General features: G+C 38.1%; 1 pseudogene; it reads left to right on the top strand.

Moving 5' to 3' along the window:
* The first annotated feature begins 3412 nt into the window (after positions 1-3412).
* Positions 3413-4889, top strand: LOC137767720 (5'-nucleotidase domain-containing protein 1 pseudogene; annotated as a pseudogene).
* The last annotated feature ends 13133 nt before the right edge of the window (positions 4890-18022 follow it).

Below are 18022 nucleotides of genomic sequence, written 5' to 3'. Positions count from 1 at the left end.
TGTAACAAACAAAAAAGAAATAGGGATCTAATTTTATTTTTAAAAAATATGGATAAAATTTTTCCCAGCACTATTTAAAAAGAAAATCCATCCCCACTGATTTACACATCCACATATATTATATAACAAATGAACATACATATATGCATTCATTTCTAGGCTATATATTCCATTTCATTGATACTTTTCTTTTTCTTGTGCTAATATATACTGTGTTAATCATTACCACCTTAAAATAATTGTAGGTATCTAGTAAGAGCCATCACCCCTCCTTGTTCTTTGATTTTAGGATTGATTTGATCATTCTTAGCATTTTTTTGCCCACATTACCTTGTCAGTTTCTACCAAAAAAAAGGAAACCTCTTGGTTTTCCAATTGGAATCACTTCAAATCCTTAGATGGATTTGGGGAGAATGAATACTTTGTGATATTAAATCTTTTAATCCATTGACCCTGCTTTATCTCATCATTTATTTAGTTCTTCTTTAATGCTTTTGAATACAATTAAAGATTTTTCTCTGTAAATATTTTATATATATATTTGTTAGATTTATTATTATATACATTATATTTCCAGAAGTTATTGTAAATGGCAACCTTTTTCTTAAAATCACTGTTGTTTTATAGAAATGAAAGCAATTTATTATTAAGATTTTATATTCAGCCAAATTCTTATAATTTAGGAAGATTATAATTGTACCATCTTTTATTAAAGAGATTTTTATTTTGTCCTTTCAAGTCTATACACTTTTGTTTTCTTACTGCATTGGCTAGGACTTCTAGTACAATGTTGAAAACAAAAGATGGTGATGGAAGGTACCCTTGTCTAAGTGTGATCTTGCAAGGAAAGCTTTCAATATTTTACTAGCAGGTATGTTTACTATACATATCCTTAGTGATGTACTGACTTAAGCCTGTATGGTCATGTGCAGGGCTTAGAACAGGTTATATAAGCTATTTTGAATCTGCTTATAAATATTTGTTTAAGAAATGTCTGTACTTGTGGTCAGATTTGGTCTGAGACTTGCTTTACTTTGAATGGATATTATTTTTATCAAAAGATGTTCTACGTCTACTGAGTTGGTTGTATAATTTTTCTCCTTTAATCTATTAACGTGTTAAATTACACTGATATTTTAATATTAACCGAATTTTACATTCTTGGGATAAACTGAACTTGGTTATCACATATTACTTGTTATACATTACTATATTAAGTTATATGAGAGTTTGGTTAGGATTTTTGCATCTATCCACATGTAAATTTCCTTTTTAATACTGTCTTTCCGAAATGTCAAAATCTGGCTCCTCAAACATTACCAACACAGCCTGTTGATGGGACAAAGCTGACAATCTGATGAGAACGCCAGCCCTACAAAGCTTTGACAGTGTCTATGAGAAGAGGAAGGTAGCATCAGAATTTATTAAATTGAAAGTTTGATTTCAAGGCAGGTCTTTTAAAGGAGGCAGGGCTGATTAGGACTGGGTAAGTATTTAAGATACAACAGTCCAGGATCAGTGGAAAGGCAGCGAAGGATTCAGTGAACCTTAGGGCCTAAACTGTCTGTTGATGTTTCACACTGAGGAATTGATGAGTCTTCTGGGAAATTCCTACAGTAAGAATCAAATAACCATTTGCCTGAGCAGGAGACTCCTGGAAGAATAAAGGTATGCTAACGAGTACAAAGAAACAGTGCAAGTTATGTTAACACATGCAGTAAGGAGTGGTTTGGTACAGTGTCCATGTTTCTGTGTTCAGAAGCTCAGTGTCAGGATGGTGCTAGATTCATGAACTGTGGAGTGTTCCTTCATTTGCTATGCTATAGATGTTCAGCATCTTTTCATATGTTTGTTTGCCATCTGTATATCTTCTTTGGTGAGATCTTTTGCCCATTGTGTAATCGGGTTGTTTGTTTTCTTGTTGAGTTTTAAGAGTTTTTGGTACATTTTGGATAACGGTCGTTTATCAGATATGTCTTTTGCAAATATTCTTATATTTTATCAGATACGTCTTTTGCAAATATTCCAGTCTGTGGCTAGTGTTTTCATTCTCTTGACAGTGTCTTTCACAGAGCAGAAGCTTTTAATTTTAACGAAATGCAGTTTACAATGATTTCTTTCGTGAATCATGTCTTTGGTGTTATATCTAAAAAGTCATCACCATATCCTACGTATTATTATTACCTGGGATCTCCTGAGAGCACCAATGTCCAAGCCTCACCCCAAATCAATCAAATAAAAATGTTTGGGGTGGGACCCAAGCATTAGGGTTTTTAAAGCTCCCCAGGTGATTCCAACATAGGTCCTAAGTTGAGAACCTCTATACTAATGTAAGAAAAAAGAAAACATGTTCATCAAATATTAATATAGGCTGTAGGAAATTTCAGAGAAATGAAAGTAATTTCAAAAAAGGAAATTTGATTTTGAATTTCAAACTTTAGATGGCTCTGAAAACAGTAGGGCAAACCACAGAAAATCTGTTAGAAATGGGAAACATCATCGTAATGTGGTAGTATGGACCGTCTGTAAACATCTATCCAACAGTCTGTAAACTGGTTGTAATGATGAAATACAAGACTGAAATGCAATTAAACTTGTCTACAAAACAAAAGTCATTGCCATACCCAAGGTCATATTGATTTTCTCCTATGTTATCTTTTAGGAGTTTTATGGTTTTGCATTTTACATTTATGTCTATCCATTTTGAGCTAATTTTTGTGAAGTGTGTTAGGTCTATGTCTACAATTGTTTTTTTTTTTTTGTAGAAGATATCTAGTTGTTCTAGCACCATTTTCCCTATTTTCTTTTCAGTTTAGCTGTATATTTTAAAGGATATTTGTTTAATTTCTAGGTATTTTATAGGGGAGGTTTTTCAGTGTATCTTTTCTATCATGATGCCAGAAAAAAAGTCCCCTATAAATGCTTGTAGAAATGAATAAATCATATGACTGGGAAAGTATACTGAAAGTTGAGCCTGTTAGAAAAAAAAAAAAATAGAAAAGATAAATTAGTAAATTCAGCAGTTTGCTAGGTTTCTTTATAATTTGATTTCCAATATTTCATCAGCGTTTATCCTGTTTTACATGAAACCACAAGTATGCCATGGTATTACTTAACCTTAACCATGGGCATGACTTTCCTGGGTCAGATCCAAGCCTGACAACTCTGATGAGTTCAGATCCTGTCTGTGGCTGCGCTGAGGCAGGTTGCAAGGCTGGTAATGTGGTCATGAAGTAGTGTCCATTCGGCCCACAGAGAGAAGGGACTACAAAATAAAAAGACCTGCCATGTTGTTCTGAAGAGGGAATTATCACTATTTAAAGTTAACGTGCAGAGTCCCGCAGCGTCCTGCCCGCGCGCTCTTCGCCGCCTCTCGGGGTCTAGGCGCTCGCTGGTGCTCCGCGCGCCAACTATGGCTCAGCACTTCTCCCTGGCCGCCTGCGACGTGGTCGGCTTCGACCTGGACCACACTCTGTGTCGCTACAACCTGCCTGAGAGGGCCCGGCTCATTTATAATAGCTTTGCTCAGTTCCTGGTCAAGGAGAAAGGGTATGACAAGGAATTGCTCACTGTGACTCCAGAGGGTTGGGATTTCTGTTGCAAGGGCTTGGCATTGGATCTGGAAGACGGGAACTTCATTAAACTTGCAGATAATGAATGGCACCGTGCTCAGGGCAAGACACGGCACAAAGATGCTGGCTCCAGAGGTGCTGGCGGAGGAGTACGGCAGGAAAGGGTGGAAGCGCTTCAGGCCAGACTCGGGAATGGCCTGCCGGTCAGGAAAATATTAGTTTTATGATAACTACTTTGACCTGCTTGGAGCTCTTCTGTGTGCCAGAGTGGTGGACTCTTTAACAAAGCAGAACAATGGTCAAAAACCATTTGATTTTTGGAAGGACATAGTGGCTGGTATACAACATAATTATAAAATGTCAGCTTTTAAAGAAAACTGTGGAATATATTTTCCAGAAATAAAAAGAGATCCAGGCAGGTATTTACACACTTGTCTGGAATCTGTTAAAAAGTGGCTTCGACAGTTAAAAAATGCTGGGAAAATTCTTATGTTAATTACCAGTTCTCACAGTGATTACTGTAGACTCCTCTGTGAATATATCCTTGGGAACGATTTTGAATATCTTTTTGACATTGTGATTACAAATGCATTGAAGCCTGGTTTCTTCTCCCATTTACCAAGTCAGAGGCCTTTCCGGACACTTGAGAATGATGAGGAGCAGGAGGCACTGCCATCTCTGGATAAACCTGGCTGGTACTCCCAAGGGAATGCTGTCCACCTTTATGAACTTCTGAAGAAAATGACTGGTAAACCTGAACCCAAGGTTGTTTACTTTGGGGACAGCATGCATTCAGATATTTTCCCAGCCTGTCATTATAGTAATTGGGAGACAGTCCTCATCCTGGAAGAGCTCAGAGGGGACAGAGACGGGAAGCCTGAGGACTCAGAGCCTCTAGAGAAGAAAGGAAAATATGAGGGACCGAAGGCAAAGCCTCTAAATAGATTATCTAAAAAATGGGGCTCTTTTTTTATTGATTCAGTTTCCGGACTGGAAAATACAGAAGATTCCTTGGTTTATACATGGTCTTGTAAGAGAATCAGTGCTTACAGCACTATTGCAATTCCAAGTATTGAAGCAATAGCAGAATTACCCCTGGACTACAAATTTACAAGTTTCTCTTCAAACAATTCAAAAACGGCAGGCTATTATCCAAACCCTCCATTGGTCTTATCAAATGATGGGAAACTGACAACCAAATAAACCATGTTTACTGAAAAATGAAGTGAAGAACCATATATGCAGCAAATGTACTGTAAAAATGTTAATTTTCAAAAACTACTGTAAAATGCTTTATAGAAACAAATTCTTAATGAAGTGACCAAGAAATTGGTATGTTTTTCCATAGGTCTCCTTTCTATAGAGATCATCTCGATACCCAACAACTCTCATTATGTTAAAATCTCAATATCTTAGAACTGAAAAGAATCTTATTAATACTTTCTATACTAGTAGTTCTGAGATTAGAATCACCTGGGGATATATATATACACAAATACATATATACATACACATGCATATTTACACATTTGCCTAGACCAGTGGTTCCCAAAGTGTGTTCCCCAAACCACTAGCATAGCAGCACCTGCAAACTTGATAGAAATGCAAATTTACAGGCCCCATCCCAGACATACAGAATCAGAAACTCTGGGAATGGGACCCAGCAATCTGTGCTTAATTATAGTGTGATTCACACTAAAGTTTAAGAACCATTGACTAGACCATAACCTCCAGACATTGGTTTAATTGGTCTGGGGATACAGATGAGCATTGATGTCTTTAACGTGTCCCAGGAAAATGCAGCCAGAATTGAGAATAACTGATCTACACCTGTTGTTTCAACTTACAGTTCAGAACACCAAGTCTAGTAAGATTAAATTATTTTAACTATGCTATTTTTGTGGTTACCAAAGCAAGGAAGTAGACATGATGTCTTCTGAGACCACACAGCCATAATGGGACAGGGATGATAGAGAAGCCAACTATTTTAGCCTCCAATGTTACCCATTGGGGTTTTTTTCCTCCCTAATAATGTTAAAGGCTGTTTACTTCACTCTAAGGCATGTATTCTCAGTGGGGCAAAAATTGGTTCTTGGGGTGAAAAAAATCTTGGTATAATGCAATGGATTATGAGCCTCCATATCTCAACCCTACTTAATAAAATCTTATTCCTTAGTACTAATTTCTCTCATTAGGGAGAAATGTAATTTAAAGTTAAATTTATTAATTAAATATTTTTCTCCTAGGGCGGGGGAGGGGGTGATAATGAAAAGAGAGGTTGAGAAAAATTGCTTTAAGAGGTTTTATAGTTATACTACAATCCAGGATTATTGTGTTCAATGTGCTAATGTATAGTCATATTAGTAGCTGTTTGTTGCAAGATGTTTGAACCCAGATAATGTTTACAATATAAATTCTTGGCTACTCTTTATGCTGTAATTTTACCCTGTCCATCATGGACATATCAGAAAACACTGGTCACCATCATTTTACTTGGATTGTAGCAGAGAATTTAACGTATTGATGGATGCAATGAAAAGATAAATATTTTGTTAAATTTTTAAGTGCTCAAATAATCCCAAATATATTGTGGGGATGAGTATCTCAGGGTAGGTAAACAGTTACTGATTTTTTTTCCTCAAAGTCAGTAGCTTTCTTCAATATCTACTGATAAATGTGATTGTCTTTGAAACTGAACTCCAGAATCTTATTGGAATATAATAAAGAGCATACATAATCAAGCTTAGGGCTTAAGTGAAAGATGCTGTTTCATGTATACTTTCAGTAGACATTTGATTTCTTTTAAAAATAAAGCTATTTTTCCTTAAAAAAAAAAAAGTTAATGTTCAAAAAAGGCAAAAGATCATGACTCTTACAGAGATGGAAAAGTGAACATGTGTTAAATGTTTTATGTAATTCATAATGAGGGAATCACACTGATCTATAACTGGTTCAAAGGAGAAATTACCAAAGCACAAATTCCTATGAAATAAAGGAGTGTTGAAATGAATGTGCATGGGGAGACAACACTAGCCTCTTCTAAGTGGGGGAGGTAGGTCAGTTGAACCCCTCCCGGACAGGACAGAATTTGCATGCTTACAGACAAGCGTTCATTTCTAACAGTTACCTATCATTTTCAGAGTTGTAAAATAGCTTCCACAGAATTACAATAAGATATCCTGGAAAGGTGTGCTATAGACAATGCATAGTTTTCCATCGAAGCATAAATCTTTCCCTACACCATCAAGTTTGAGACGGTTTGTCAATTCATGAGATAAGTATAAATTTCTAAAGTATGTCTGATCCACCAACCTGGTTCTATATGAAATGGAGAAGGAGATAAGAACAATGCTCTCTCTACATGTCTCTCCTGCTGCCTCTGCCTGCTAAGACTCAATCACACAGTCTCACCTACCCAAATCAGTATTCATCGAATGTTCTGGAACACAACATATAGTAAGTGTATTTTACATTGCAGCACAGTGCAAGCACACATACACACAAAAGTGAAACCACAGTTTTACTGAAACAAATCCTATCTTTATTATGCAGGATACCCTCTTATATTTTCTTTTCCATTCCACTCCTTTTGACAAAATGTTGGTTGTGACTACTATGTTACTATTAAGATCCACTAGTGAAGAGGTTTTCAATTTTGGCTGCACATTTATGTCACCCAAAGAGCTTTCAGAAATACTGATGCCTGGGTGGCACTCCCAAAGATTCTGATAAAAATGCTCTGGCTTGTGGCCTGGGAATCTGTGTTATTAAAAATTCCTCAGGTGATTTGATCCAGCCAAGGCTGAGAACTATTCTCCCAGACAGAGCCACAACTTTCTAGCCCTGTTCTCTGTATGCCTGGCCTGCATTCCATGGCCAATGGACATGTTAACAATGGGTTATGGTCAACAAATAATAGGATGAAATAAACATTTTGCCTTAAATGGGGCAAAGGGAAACTGTTCCTTAATATGGTCCCTATGGAATAAGACTAATTATTGGAACTTTAGGCATATAACTGGCTTGAGGCAACCAAAACAAAACTACTCATTACTATTTTCTTCAAAATTGAAGAACTGATTATTCTTTTAAAGCCAACCTTCTTATATCTGCAACTTCCGCGATCCACTGATTACTGAAATGATGCTCTGTTTGCTTTCCTAAACTTCCTGAGTCTATGTTATGATTAGGATTCTCAAATTTGCTTCAGACTTGGGAGTTTTTTCTTGAATCTTCCACCCACCATTTTTATGAGTTTGGGCAAACACTTAACCTCCCTTTTTTTAAAAAAAGTTGCTTTTTAAAAAGAGGTTCCATTTTTTTTTTTTTAAATCAGGAGAATTATTTTAGTCATTTCTGCCTCACTGCTCTCATAGTATTGTTGGATGAGACTTTTAAATTATACCAAAACATGAAACTGGTAACAGGACACCCAACCCTCTCAGAAGCTCCCTAATTCAATTTCATGCATCCAGGTGGTGTACCTTTATGGAACATTGACTACACCTCGGCCACTACTTTATTTTATTTTATTTATTTATTTATTTTAACATCTTTATGGGAGTATAATTCCTTTACAATGGTGTGTTAGTTTCTGCTTTATAACAAAGTGAATCAGCTATACATATACATATATCCCCATATCTCTTCCCTCTTGTGTCTCCCTCCCTCCCACCCTCCCTATCCCACCCCACTAGGTGGTCACAAAGCACCGAGCTGATCTCCCTGTGCTATGCGGCTGCTTCCCACTAGCTATCGATGTTACATTTGGCATGGACATGTATACACTATCAGCCACTATTTTAGAAACTGGATTACAAAGATAAATAGGTCACCACCCTTACTGCCAAGTTGTTCACAAATGGAACAGTAGACAGGAAAACAATGGCAATACAAGAGGGTATCTGCCAGACTAGAGTCTTTTTCTGACACAATGGAGCGACGGGAATGTACCCTGAGTTTCTTTGGCAGCGTCACTGACGTTTCCCATGGGCGCCTGTTCAGAGGTGGTAAAGATTGATGTGATCGCACTGATCTCACCCCACACACTAATTTGAGGGCTGAAGCTGAGCTGCAGTCAGTATACTTTTCTTTTTTCCTATTACCTACCTTTTTTCCTATTATCTATATCTGGAGAGGATTTTTCTTCCACCACTGTGTTTTCATCAGAACCACATTGCAGTTCTAAACCATTATCTAATTTTTTAATCTTAGATACTTTAAACAAACTAGCTATGTCTTTCCTGGCAGGGATAATGACTTCTTAAAGCAGAGGAGGAGGGTATGTGACCAAATGCTCTCTCTCCCTTTCTAGGCCATCTTATTCCAGGATGTTGTCTTTTGGTTTTCAACCCACTCTATGAGTGGAGTTTAATCAAGCCAGTTGTGCTTCCACATAACAAAAGATAACTGTATTAACTATCAGACCAAACAGTAATAAAACTTGTCTAGAAGGACTTTATTTAAAGACAAGCTATTACATAAACAATTTATAATTCTCCACAGAATTTAGTTTAACTCTCCTTGGAGTATCTGTATGAGGTATAAGGTTGTTTTCATAAAACTTGTTTTTCAGATATTGATTTGAGATTGGGGCCCGTGGGATGTCATTTGACTAGAAGACTCAGATATAACTAAAGCCTAGCTTCTAAGTAACAGAGATAGAATTACAGTTGAGGACCAAGGGCACAGCACTTTACGTACAAACATTTATTATAAATCTTGGTGATATAAAGGATATGTAGCACACAATTTACAAATAACAATAAAATATACAATACTCTTTTTTTCGGGTGTACAGCAAAGTGATTCAGTTATATATGTTTTTCAGATTATATTCCTTTGTAAATTCTACATAAGCAATTGATTCTCAAAGAATGCCTTCAATGATTTTGGCTGAAACCTCATAACTCTAGTCCAACTATAGTTACAACTGACAAAGTAATGTAGTTCTGATAGGGATGTTTATTGATATTTTCATAGGTGTTAATGAGTAAGGTGAAAATGAAGCAACGAAGACAAACATTGGAACCTCACTCATTCATCAGTTACGTGATTGACTTCATTGATGAATTGGATAATAGTTTTAGAACACTAGAAGAATAATCCTCAAATTTTGATACTACGCATAATGTAACAGTTATGATGCTGTTTAAACTTTTAAGTTTAATTTGCAATGTTAACATTTCTCCATTGTTTTCCTAAGTCTAGACCAAGCAACCAAATCTACTCCACCATCCCCAAACACCTTGATTTTACTTAAAAGAATATTTTATTGGAACACAAGCATACTCATTTGTTTCCATGTTGTGTATGGCTGCTTTTAAGCTGTAGCCTGAGTTGATTAGTTGTGACTGGGATGGCTCGTAAAGTCTAAAGTATTTATAATCTGGCTCTTTACAGAAAAAGTTCACTGACCTCTAGTCTGGACAATCAACAAAACAGCAAACCACACACTGTTCTGTAGTGTTGGCTAATTTCCATGTTGTAAATTGAAGGCTCATTTCAAGCTTCCAACATGACATCACTGAACGTGGAGCTGGGAAGAGATGCACAGTAGTGGCACATGATTATATAATATTTGTACTGTACAGTTAAAATTGACATAAAGGGTTTCCCTGGTGGCGCAGTGGTTGAGAGTCTGCCTGCCAATGCAGGGGACATGGGTTCGAGCCCTGGTCTGGGAAGATCCCACATGCTGCGGAACAACTGGGCCCGTGAGCCACAATTACTGAGCCTGCGCGTCTGGAGCCTGTGCTCCGCAGCAAGAGAGGCCACGATAGTGAGAGGCCCGCGCACCGCGATGAGGAGTGGTCCCTGCTTGCTGCAACTAGAGAAGGCCCCCACTTGCCGCAAATAGAAAAAGCCCTCGCACGGAAACGAAGACCCAACGCAGCCACAGATAAATAAATAAATAAATAAATAAATAAATAAATAAATAAATAAATAAAATTAAAAAAAAAATTGACATAAAGAATTTCAAGGGCATGGATAATCAAAAAATACAGGAAAATAATTAGGAAGTGATGAGTTTCATGTTTATTATCTTTATTTTTAATATAATTTATTTAATTTCAAGTTTATGTAATTTACTCAAGTTTAACAGCTGACTCGCTAAGTTCCTGGACATTTTGTAATCGGCTTTCAGGATCTGGTATGAGATGGCTCCAGCACACCATTGTAAATAGCACCCTTGTGCATGGTGCGGAGGATAGGGGTGTGTTCTACATTTGTCTGGCTAGTGAATAGGAAAGACTTCAAAAGGGGGAAGGTGGAAGCGTAGCATGGGGGATCCTTGAAGAATGAGTAGGAGTTTGACTGAATAAATCATTTTTATAAACATTTACTGAGAACCTACAGGTATTGGTTCAGAGCTGGAGCTACAGGGCTGAGGAAGACACAGCCTCGGCCACAGACTCCACAGCTAATGAGAGAGGTAGTCATTCAGTCAGTTAATCAATAGTTTTTCCTACTGTGAGCCGTGTGCCACAGATTTAATAGTCATTAAGGTATCACAAACATATAATTATGATGCAAAATGTTAAAGGCTACAACAGAAATATGGGAAAAATATCCGGAAAGAGGTTTCACAGAACCCGTAGGGTGCCTTCCACATTTGCATAACACTCTTTCTTTCCAAATTAGTTGTCTCACTGCCTCAGAAAACGCTATGGGCTTCTTATCTTTCATGCTTTTTACCCTTCCTTTGACCTGGCTTCTCTTACCTCATCTGCCTTTCCAAATCCAGCCATCCCTTAAGACTCTGTTTAAATCTGACCTCCTTCAGACCATGGTTCTATCTGCCCTCTCTGAGCTTCTTTAACATTTACTAACTGTAAATTCTCTTGCATATTTTTTTTCATTAATTAATTAATTAATTTATTTTTGGCTGCATTGGGTCATTGTTGCTGTGCGTGGGCTTTCTCTAGCTGTAGTGAGGGGGGGGGCTACTCTTCGTTGCAGTGAGCGGGCTTCTCATTGCAGTGGCTTCTCTTATTGCGGAGCACGGGCTGTAGGCCCACAGGCTTCAGTAGTTGTGGCACGGGGGCTCCAGTAGTTGTGGCTCGTGGGCTCTAGAGCGCAGGCTCAGTAGTTGTGGTGCACAGGCTTAGTTGCTCCGCGGCATGTGGGATCTTCCCACACCAGGGATTGATCCCATGTCCCCTACATTGGCAGGCGTATTCTCAACCACTGCACCACCAGGGAAGTCCCTCTTGCATATTTTTAAAATTGTTAACTATATGCATCGGTGTAAGGTGGAAAGAGCACACCACAACCACAATTGACAAGAGAGTCAGTGAATTTCAGAATTACAGGGCCATATTACATAAGACTGATGGAAGTAACAAGCTTGTAAATTTTTGCAGTCATGAACCCTTTTTATTTTAGTGAATATAAAATTTAATAGAATATGAGCAAAAAATGTCAAGGTATAAAGTATTTTTTATAAAAGAGTTTGAGTCCAGAGGAGAGCCACATAGTGGAAAGAAAATGGGTCTTACACTTAGATGAATGTGCATTCAAATGCCTGCCCTGTCATTTCTTAGCTGAATGATTTTGGATGAGTTATTCAACCTTTTTGAGACTTTATTCTTTTACCTAAAAGTGGGTAATAGTCCGTCTATCTCACATAATTATTGCGAAGATTACTTGACCATGAAATCCTTGAGATTATGGATTAAATGTCATTTTTCTGTCCTTAGCACCTGGCACTAAGTTGGTTTGCAATATCTATTCGTTGAAAGAATGATTGAGTCGCCCATTATGAAATCATTTAAAAATATCATTACTTCTCACTGCAATGAAATATATCCATAGACATTTTCTTCCTCCATGTGACCAAACTAACAACTTACATTGAGAATTTATGAAGGAAATAAAAAAACCCCACTCATGCAAAAGGAGAAGTGAAATTAAGTACTCAGTGCATTTGTTAACATGATCCAGTTCCTTCTGTGGTCACTTACTGTAGATATGTCTGTACCATTTCCTAAAGTCTCAGTTTTCCATTCTGAAAAAAGTACTTCAGTTTTCCATTCACTGGCAGTCCTGTCCCTTCCAGGTTATTTACACCTGCAGAATTCCTAAGGGCTAGACCAGTCTGAATTGCCTTTGATGGGCCCATGGTATTCTCTTCTATGTTGCTGGTTTCTAGAGTTGATATGTATATCAGAAACACAGAGATGTACCAAGAGCAGTCATTATAAGGAATGAAGCCTGTTATATTTTCCTGCTTAGCATCTTTACATTATCTTCAAATTTTAAAAGCTGACAGTGATTTACTGATTCAGGGCTAGGATTAAGTCACTGTTCCATATGTGGTAGGCAGACTAATGCTCCCCCCAAAGTGTTCACATCTTATCCACAGAACCTACAAATATGCTACCTTTCATGGTAAAAGGGGCTTTGCATATGTGATAAAGTTAAGGGTCTTAAAATAGGGAAAGTATTCTGGATTATCCAGATGAGCCCAGGATACAGTAAGTCCCCTACATACGAACCTTCAAGTTGCGAGCTTTCAAAGATGTGAACGTGCGTTCACGTGTCCAGTCACGTAAGTTCACGTCTGGCGTACATTGTCACTTGCGTGCATCCTCTACAAGTGGTTGTACTTCTGTGTACTTTACTGTACAGTACTGTATAGAGTACAGTAGTACCGTATCTTTATTTCAAGCTAGATCTTCAAGAGAATGACTTCATTGAACTCCTTGCTATGCAAAATGAGGAGCTTACTAATGAAGACATGATGGAATTGGAGGCCCAGAGGAAGGACGAAGAGATGCAAGAGGAAGAAGAAGTAACTGAAGTACCAAAGAGATTCACAATGCAGGAAATGGCAAGGGACTTTCTTTATCTGAGGAGGCACTGTTAGTTTTTGAGGCACAGAACCTGAATGTAGAACAGTACATGTAGGTTGCAGTTGCCTTTCAAAATGCAATCCAGTGCTACCATGTTATCTATGATGAGAAAAAAAGAGACTACCCAGACATTACTGGATTGGTTTTCCAAAGGATAGATAGAATTGAACCTGGCCAGGAACCAGAATCTGTGCCATCAACATCAGGCGTGAGTGAAATTGCAGCTTGCCCTCTGTCTCCTACTGCTGACAATCCTTCAGCTCTACCATCTCCCACTCCTCTCCCCCCTCTAGTCAGTAACTCTTCTTGCCTGTTCACTTGATGCCAGCCCCTGTATGCCAGCTGTTGTACTGTACTACTGTACTTTTCAAGGTACTGTACTGTAAGATTAAAAATGTTTTCTTTATTTTTTGTGTTTGTTTTTTATGTGTTATTTGTGTGAAAAGTATTATAAACCCATTACAGTACCGTACTATATAGCCAATTGTGTTAGTTGAGTACCTAGGCTAACTTTGTTGGACTTAACGAACAAACTGGACTTATAAACACACTCTCGGAATGGAACTCATTTGTATGTGGGGGACTTACTGTAATCACACAGACCTTTAAAAGGTGGAAGATAAAGGCAGAAGAGTCAGAGAAGGAGATGTAGGGGTGGAAGTAGAGGTTGGAGTGATATGATTGCTGGTTTTGAAGATGGAAGAAGGGGCAACAAGCCAAGGAATGTAGGCAGCCTCTAGAAGCTGGAGAAGGCAAAGAAACGGATTCTTTCCTAGAGCCTCCAGAAAGAATAGAGCACTGTGTAAACCTTGATTTTAACCCAGTATGACCCATTTGGGATTAGTAATTTCTAGAGCTGTAAGATCATAAAGTTGTGTTGTTTTTAAGCCACTATGTTTGTGGTAATTTGTTACAGCAGCCATCGGAAGGTAACACATCCTACCTTTCTCCTACCCAGTGAATTATACTGACTCATTGCTCCCTCCCTTACCAAGTGCCAACCCTTCTGCTTTGTCTCCCAGGGCCTGTTTCATCTGAACCTACCTCTCTATAAAAGCCTGAGCACTATTTATTTCTTCTAGTCAAATCGGTGCCATTATGGTACCTCTAAAACCCAGAGAACACAATACATGAAAACACACACACACCGCACACACACACACACACACACACACACAGAGCCCGTTCCCAAATAGTTTCCTTCTCTTTACACATCCAGATAACCAAATTCTACCAGTTCTTCCAGCCTCATATCTGTTCCAAAAAGCGTTTCCTATTTCACCCTCTGTTACTGATCACTTATAACTGTTTTATGCAGTTTGATATTTGATAACCAAAACTATGTGAGAGGGATAGGACACAGGCCTTATTATTCTCTTAACAATTCCTTTGCTACAGAGCTAGATAAACAATCAAACTCAAAAAAAAAATTGTTGCCCTAATCATTCTTCTGAGTGAGCTGACCTGTCAAACCTTGGTTTTGGGGTCCTTGTTGAGCCTCAGATCCTATCAAGTTGTTAAAACTTCAAATGTCATAAAACTAAGTATTGTGCTTTCTAAATCCATCATGTCACAAAACTAAGTATATGGTTTTAAAGAATTTTGATTCTTGTATATGATTCTGAGTGGTTGCCCAGGCTGTGAATTTCTGGCTAGCTTGATAACATGGAAAGTCCAAAGTCATGCACCAATTCTGTACACACTGTGCCACCAAAAGTATTTGTTCTCTGTTCTGTCTGAATTGATTGCATCAGGCTTGTTATCTCCCTAAAACTGAGTGGTAATCCTAATCTGGTTTAGTGTTGACTTGCAAAACACCGCCAGCTGATTTTGCTTCTGTAAGTAGCATTTTCCTTATTTGGAATGATGTTCTGAATATACTTGCATAACTATTTCTCTCTCTCTCTCTCTCCCTCTTTATCTCAGGAAAGTCAAGTATCATGTTCTGCATTCTTTATTTATATCTCATCAGTATTTTCCTTGAAATCCGACGTTTGTGGATGTGAGGCATAAACCTAATACTTTACTGTTGACGGATGAATCCTTATATTAGAATTATTTTTCAACAGAGTAAAAATAAATGAAGTGGAGGCATTGGCAACAGTCCCTGCTGACTACCCCAAAATTCTTACAGGAACCACTTCCTCCATGTGACTTACCGAATGTCTTTGCTCAACGTCAGCTATCACCATTTGGGGTCCTACTGCCTCTTAAAAGAGGAATAACTGCAGAAATTTGCCTCTTATGATGAAACAAAACTCTCCAGTTCTGACCTGATTGGATCAGTCATCTTCAAAAAGCATATACAAAGGAAGCCAAAGGTTTTAATTAGTTAAAATGATTCTGACTTCTTTAGAAGGCAACAAATGTTGCATTTGATTCAAAACAATTCCTGTGTTTAAAAGAGCAAATGAGAAGATGAACAGTCCCGCCGTATGGAGATGGAATGATGAAAGGCAGCCCCATCTCAAGGGGCCCATTTACTCACCTACAGAGGGACTGCTCTCGCGGAGAGCTGAGCGGGTTTGTCTGTGTCACTGGATTTGAGGATGGAAGGAAGGGACAGAGGGAGTTCCAGAGTTTTGCATGTGGACCTCTGTTAAGCCTCTTGCTTATAAGTGACAGAAACTCAATGTAAACTAGGCTTGAGAAAAACAAGTTTTTAAGGGTTTATTGGATATCTTAGTCGAAAAAGTCAGGGGTGAGATGGATCAGACATGCCTGAATACACTCAAAGGTATATTAAAAGGTCTGTCTTTCTATCTCTCAGCTCTGCTTTCTTTTTGTTGGCTTCATTCTCAAGTAGGCTCTCCCATCATACTCACAAAATGTTTGCTCACTGCAAAATTGTTGTCCTGGTTCACATCTTTACAGCTCAGAAACCTTCATGGTAAGAGAGATTCTCTTTGCCAAAAGTTCCAATGCTGTCACTGGATTGAGTCTCACTGAACCAGTGTGGGTCATGCGTCAATACCTGAGCCCATGATGATGTCAAGGAAGTCAAATAAGTTGATTTCAGTTACTATTATCATCCAGGCTGAATCACCACGGATCTTAGATGGGAGGACAGGGGGTAGGAAGCAGGCAACTCTATTTGGGACTCGGGGGCTGAGACGGGTTCACCAGTGCTATGGAGTGCATGGCTCACTCCTCGCCAAATCTGTTTTCCCTTCTTCCCAGATGCACATTCTAATTATAGTTTTCAGCCTCCTTGACGGTTGGGTGTGTCCATGTGACTGAGTTCTAGCCAATGGAAGGTAAGAGGTAATATGGATGTATTATTGATAAGTCCATAAAAACCTCCCAGCCAACTTTGGAAGCCACAGCTGAAAGATGGTGGGGTCACAAAATAGAAGGAGTCTGGGTTCCTAAATCTTTACCACTTGGAGGAAAAGTGCTCACCAAAAAGGAACACTCATTGTGGATATTCTATCATTTTTTTATTCTCTTTTTTTATTGAGATACAAGTGACATAAAACATTACATTAGTTTCAGGTGTACAATGTAATGATTCAATATTTGTATTTATTGCAAAGTGATCAGCACAAGAAGTCTAGTTAACATCCATCACACACATAGTTACGATTTTTTTCTTGTGATGAGAACTTCTGAGATTTACTCTCTTATCAACTTTGAAGTATAGAATACAGTATTATTGCGACTTCCCTGGTGGTCCGGTGGTTAAGACTCTGTGCTCCCAATGCAGGGGGCCTGGGTTCAATCCCTGGTCAGGGAACTAGATCCCACATGCTGCAACTAAGACCCAGCACAGCCAAATAAATAAATAAATAAATAAATAAAATTTTTTTTTTAAAAAAGAAGAATACAGTATTATTAGCTAGAGTCACCATGCTGTATATTACATCCCCAAGATTTATTTATTTTATAACTGAATGTTTGTAAGTTTTGACCTCCTTCACCCATTTCATCCCCCACCTCCTGCCTCTGGCAACCGCTAATCTGTTCTCTGTATCTCTGATTATTTTTTTGTTTTGTCTGTTTTGCTTTAGATTCCACATATAAGTGAGAACATGCTTATTTGTTTCTTCTCCGTCTGGCTTATTTCACTTAGCATAATGTTTTCAAAGTCCACCCATGTTGTCACAAATGGTAAAACTTCCTTCTTTTTAATGGCTGAATAATATTCTATTGTGTATATGTACTGCATCTTTATCCATTCATCTATCAATGGACACTTAGGTTGCGTCTATGTCTTGACTACCGTAAATAACGTTGCAATGGACATGGAGATGCATATATCCTTTCAAGTTAGTGTTTTTGTTTCCTTTGGATAAATACCCAGAAGTGGAATTGCTGTATCATATGATAGTTCTATTTTTAATTTTTGAGGAACCTCCACACTGTTTCACAGAGTGGCTGCACCAATTTACATTCCCTCCAACAGCGTACAAGGGTTCCCTTTTTCTCCACATCCTCACCCACACTTATTATTTCTTGTCTTCTTGATAATAGCTATTCTAACAGGTGTGAGGTGATATCTTACTGTGGTTGTGATTTGCATTTCCTTAATGATTAGTGATGTTGAGCACCTTTTCATGTGACTTTTGGCCATCTGTATATCTTCTTTGGAAA

Source organism: Eschrichtius robustus, chromosome 7 (genome assembly GCF_028021215.1).
Source record: "Eschrichtius robustus isolate mEscRob2 chromosome 7, mEscRob2.pri, whole genome shotgun sequence".
Lineage (NCBI taxonomy): Eukaryota > Metazoa > Chordata > Mammalia > Artiodactyla > Eschrichtiidae > Eschrichtius > Eschrichtius robustus.
This window is presented reverse-complemented; position numbering and strand designations above follow the sequence as displayed.